A 6000-nucleotide genomic window follows, 5' to 3' on the forward strand; every position below is an offset into this window, starting at 1 on the left:
GGGGTGAGGTATGATTACGTAAACTATTGCTCTGTGTTTACTGGTAAATGAGTATTGACCGAGGTTACTGACATCTTTCTTAGACAAGTGAAAAAAGATATGAATTGCTTAACAGGAGTGTGAGTGTGTGCGTGTGTACTAGCATCATGATTATCTACAGGTAGTCTGTGACACATTGGACCCTTGATTATGAAAGAAGCTTGCATGTGCAGTACAATAGAATATATTTTTTATGTTCACTACTGCAGCTTGTCAGGTTCTTACCACCAGAATATGCCATACAGGGCCGTGTGCACATGCTGAGAGAGAGGAAATGAGATAAAGGAGGATCACCAGGAGATTAGTTATACAGCTGATACAGGAGTAACGCAGATGCCTGACCATAGACTTTGAGTATTTTCTGTGTGGGCATCTGATGTCATCTATAACAATGTGCCATGACGGACTGTGTTGCTATTTCCTTCACCATCACTGAATTTCACCATTAGGACCTTCTGTGGCACCCGTACCCAAGAGAGACATGTAATTGAATTGGAGCCCATGCTTAAGGTTAACCCCTCTAATGGTTCCCTAGTGGCCCTTGCTTTGTACCACTATTAGTGCTGTGGTAAGTGATTTACCCAGACCCGGGACTCCCGTGCAGGGAGGGAGGGTGGTGGTGTTGTGTTGTGTGTGTGTGTGTGTGGGGGTGGGGGGGGTCTGAGTGCAGTAGAATCAGCTGACACTAGCAACATCTCTCCCCCCTCTTCTCAGATAATCTTAAATGAAAGTGCTGGAACTGGTGTCCGACTGTCCAACTCTTTCCTGCTACATCCTTCCAGTGGATACCATATGCTCCTGTTTTTTTTTTTTAAAGAGCAGCAACAACATTCCGTGAGCCTGAAGAATTTTGTACTATTGTTCAGACAAAAAACGACCTCTAAACTTAACTGTTCTCACTTCTCATATCATATTCAGTGGCTTACATGCCTGTTGATTCTCCATTAAAGCTTGTTTGCTGCTGTTGATCACTCCCTTGGTTGTGCATCAATGCTTGATCATATGTGAAACTAAGTGGTTTAGGGACATGATGTGGCTGAAAATTGCAAGTGCTATGTAGCCCTTCACACCTACTGAATGCACGAATGGAACATGATTTAAACAATACAGCAGCCTGAAATGTTTTGGAATGTTCCATGACGTCACCTCATATTACCTATTTCTGGGGAGAAGGAGGGAATTAAGAAAATTAAACGTTTTACTAACCAATAGACGATACTATGTGCAAGCATCTCATAATTATTAACCACCTCCCCGGATGCGTGCGACGCCACTGGAAAGAGGTGGAGAGGGGGCGGGGCCCTTAGGGCGTCTCGTGCTGGGTGGTGCGGCGCGAAGTGTTTGCGTAGCGCGAGACGGTGTTTTTGTTGTGCTGAACAGCTGAACGCAGGATTGCAGTTCCAGTTTGACAAGGGAGAGGGAAAGCCCCAGTCGCCCGCTCGCTCGCTCTCTAGTAGTGCAACAGTAGAACGGACACCCCACACGCATACATCGCGTGCACGGAGACATGCCGATTGCAGTTGGTGCTCGCTCTACGGACTAGGCTGAATTGCAGCTCCCTCATCACTGTCAGGTAAAGTTCCAGCATACTACTTGCAGGGAGGTGAAGTTGTGTCACTGTCACTAACAAGCTTACATCCTTCTTTCGTGCGTAAATATAGTGCAAGGAAAGAACGCCAGTCGAATCCTTTCGACTCATTTGGTAAGCAGGATACGGGGAGTGGATATGGAGTCTTGCCTCTTAGGCAAATAAGGCAGGGAAATGTGCTGAAGTTCTGTTCAGCCCCATTATCGGCTCACAGTATGATCTTGATTTTGCTGATCATTACAGTTTGCGATTGCATAACCATAACCGGAAGAGTAACCTACTGCATTCAGATTGTATAGCTGTTTTGTTAAAAGACATTTTACTTCCTGGAAACGGTTACATTTTACCCATATTTCCCCGAATCTATTTATCCATTACTAGGATGATACATTTTAACATAGAGGACATTCGTCGATATTATACACTATTGCTCTGTTTACATGTTACGCATGATGCAGGTGGGGCAGATGGACTTTTCATCTCTTCATTTTCTCTCGTCCAGATTTTTCAGTAGGCTAGCTCGGCTGTCCCGTAGACAAGCCGTTCCAATTGAAATCTTTCCACGGTCATCCAACCAAGGGAAGAATGTATGCCATCTCATCAGGATTCCGTGTCACCATATCTCGTTTTTACTCTCGCCATTTTTTGTGTTAAAGTGCCAGTGAACTAGTTAGTAAATGCGGATTAAGCCACGTTTCTTTTTTGAAGGAGGGCTGATAGGCTACGGCCACAGTCGGTGGAGAAAAGCCCATGCGTCCGCCATAAAAATAAAAGAATAAAAAAAATCAGGCTTTGCATTGCGCATCTGCCAATATCCAAACGCGATTCGTTATTTCAGTGTATAGTGTATGAACATATTTAATAATCTTGATCATGATCCTTCTATTTTAGTGGTTCTTTGAATATTCAAGCTATCTACCTGTAGTGAAAATCAGAAAATCAGACAACTTGACATCCACTTTTTCCTTACTAGTTCAAGTATTATCCCATGACAGTGTGTAATAATTGCACCATAGTCTTGAGTCCATGCATAGGCTTTTGCATAGGTTACGCTTCTCTAATTAACTGTGGCGAACACACACACACACACACACAGTTTTCTTTTTTAGAGCCGAGTCTTTTTAGAGCGACATAGCTCCCCATTTATGTGGGCCAATGTATCGAAATGTTTTGCACGACCTGATACCTGGTATAACAATACCAGCAGAGAGCTCAACAAGAACCGGACCAAAGCGAATTATGACTGGCAAAATGAAACGATCGAGAATCAACCCCCGTGTAGGCCTACAATAGAACTTGTTATTTAGTGCATGTTAAGAGTTGGCTCAATACGTCCAAATTTACACTTTCAACAGTAGCCTACACATTTCACATTTCACATTACAACAAAAGTCTCACAGTCTGCATTTCTGACTCTACTTAACAGTCATAAAACTCCCTCTCACAAATATTTATATTAGATAATACACATCTGATTGCTATCCAAGTTCTTTATGCAACTGCTGGCTTGTCACCCCATCTTAAACTGTGGGCTTGGCAGCAGAATGCAGTCAAAAGTTTACCTTGTGATCTTAGTGGCATTCTTTCAGTTTCATCACAAAAAAGTTCTGTGCAATTCTACTTGCAGTGAAATTATGCGTACAATAAGTTTAAAGTGTTTAAAACCTAACCTTAAACTTAGGGACTTAGAGCAGCACTCACTTTCCTGAGATCTAGACATCACATTTGTACACGTCCACATGTGCAACTCTTCAGAGTTTTTTTAACCATCCCATTTACAAGAAGTGAACAACAACGACATAAAAAAATAACTTGCTGTTGTTCTTCCGTAAGGCTCAATTTGGCTGAGATCAGCCCTTTAAAGCTAAGGGCTAGTGACAGTTGGAGCCGGGCCCTCTTTACCCAGTGAAAAATGACCTGTGTGTGTGTGTTAGTGTTACTTTGAGGGCCTGTATGTACAGTTGTGAGTGTGTGTGTGGAAGGCAACCTGCACCTGTACAATTGTGGCTGTAGTTTTTTAATTGATTATCAAACTGTGCACATAACCAATGGTTATCAGAGGTTTTCCTGAGCCCCAACAATGACAGGTCTGGAAACAGGTCTGGTGTTGATGCAGTGCCATCTGAGGTCCAAAAGACCATGGCCATCCAATACCCAATCGTGTTGCCAGTTACCTTAATTAGTTGTGAAATATTTCTCCTTTTGTTTTCTTTATCATTACACAACTTTTCCAGCATTTTGTTAGCCCTGTCCCAACTTTTTTTGAAACATGTTGCTGATATCAAATTCAAAATTAACATATATTTTCCATGAAATAGTCAAATTTGTTATTTTCAACATTTGATATGTTGTCTGTGTCCTTTTTGCAACTAAATATGAGTTTAAGAAATTTGCAGATTATTACATTCTGTTTTTATTCACATTTTACACAACGTCCCAACTTTTTCTGTTTTGGGGTTGTAGTACATCAGCACATAGTAGTAAAGAACTAACTGGCGGAGGAGGGAGGGAGGGAGGGAGGGAGGGGGGAGGTTGAGAGAGTGAAAGAGGGAAGTAGAGAGGGAGGGACTGGGCTATCTGATGACCACCTGTGGTTTTTGCTGGCATCGCCTCAGCCTTTGGAGAAAGGGAGAAATTGCACTGCATGTTCCAGTTGGGTTTTATGTGGTTGGAAACCAGCACAGAGATGTTTTAAATCATAAAGGTCATCAGGTTTGCCCAAGATTTTTCAAACCTGCAGTCAAGCCTGTTGGCAAAGAGTAAAGCTGGCCTATATTTTCCTATGTTGGCCTATATATTGCTAATTGTAAAGTGCTGAAACAGAGTACTACAAATGATGTGGCTGTATCACGATGTATCTAAGTTAAGGTATAAGGTGTTTTTGTTGAAACACTGGAGAGAGCTCTCTCTATGAGCGGTTGATTCGACATGGGTTTAGTGTGGGGTAGATGTGACATGCACGGCGCTCTCCAAATTGTGTTTTTGGGTAACTTTCCATGTTTATAGAGTGAACAATAATGTCAGCCTTATTTAAGCCACATGTGTTGCCCAGATAGTGTTCTCTTGGGGCACCCAAATAATGTTCTCTCTGGGTTGAACTATTTAGACACGCATTCTCTGAATCTGGCATTGCAATAAATACAGACACATTGCCTTGTTTTTATGTAGATTTAAACAGGTTTAGTTAAGGACATTGCTCATTCGACTCCATCGTAGCACAGTTCTGAAATGTCTCTTGAATTTAGTGAACTTGATTGCGCTCCCCAGTGTCTCTTAACAGCTTAGTGGAAAACAACAGGCTTCCCATGTCAACTGTCAAAGGTGTTATATATTATCAGTTTGTTGTTTGCTTTAGTTCACTTGTGACTCGCAAGGCTTGTGAGTATGTTGGGGAAGAGTGTGAATAGCCAGTCTGCTTGACAAAAAGAGTAAGGGTGTTGTGTTGCATCATTGGCCTGTGTGGCGTGTGTTGGTGCCAGACAGGCTCCGGTTAGCGCTCTTCCACGGCGCTCGTCAAACGCCAGATGGAGGAGAACGCTCTGTGCCAATTAACAAGGAGCCCACTCAACACCTTACGCCCTCCCCTACTGATGTCTCCATTGTAGTCGCATTGTAGACGCTCACACAAACACACACACACGTCCATACACATCCCTGACAGTATACCATTCCGATCTCTAGCTCTCTGTCTCCCTCCTCTCACTATTCTTTCCTGACTCGCCCACGTACTCGGTCAGACCGTCTCACACACACAGCTGAGCACCTCTCAGCACCTTGTGTTGTTCCTCTCTCCTCACGCACCTTTTTTCCACGCTGTAAAAAGCTGCTACCGCTAGGCAGGTGGCCGAGTCCTGATCGCATGAATTGCCAGTGCCTGTAAGGATATAAGTTCAGTGCATTCAGTACTGCTGCTCTTTTGTGTGTGTGTGCGTGTGCGTGTGTGTGTGCGTGTGTGTGCGCGCGTGTGCGTGTGTGTGTGTGTGTGTGTGTGTGTGTATGTGTGTATGTATCTTTGTACAATACATGTTCATGTTAGGTACATGTTTGCTCATCATCTTCAAATAAGCTCATCATCAAATAGATCAGTTATAGACTGTATGCTGTAATATGGTTGGTTGGCCTGTAGTTGGTTGGTTCAGGTTTCTTGTTTTGTTTTTTTGTCGTTCAACAAGCCACCCCTCACCCCCCCAGGTTGGCCCACCCCACCATTTGGGAACTGCTGCTTTTATTCAATGTGTTCCAAAACATTTTAATCCCCACATGTGGATAGTAACATGGGGTAATGCGCACAGCATGAAATTGGCATCCATCTCTATGTGACTGGATGTCGTCACATCACACGTCACCCTGCTGTGCCAGCGTCCTGCACAGCG

General features: G+C 43.4%; 1 protein-coding gene across 1 annotated transcript in view; it reads left to right on the top strand.

Moving 5' to 3' along the window:
* The first annotated feature begins 1343 nt into the window (after window positions 1–1343).
* Window positions 1344–6000, top strand: part of LOC125305474 (transcription factor HIVEP3) — a 78644-nt gene continuing 73987 nt past the window's right edge. The window contains exon 1 of the mRNA XM_048260207.1: window positions 1344–1612. The gene's annotated coding sequence lies outside the window, so the exon portion shown is untranslated. The remainder of the gene's footprint in view (window positions 1613–6000) is intronic.

The sequence above is a fragment of the Alosa alosa genome, chromosome 13 (genome assembly GCF_017589495.1).
Source record: "Alosa alosa isolate M-15738 ecotype Scorff River chromosome 13, AALO_Geno_1.1, whole genome shotgun sequence".
In the NCBI taxonomy this organism is placed as follows: Eukaryota; Metazoa; Chordata; class Actinopteri; order Clupeiformes; family Clupeidae; genus Alosa; species Alosa alosa.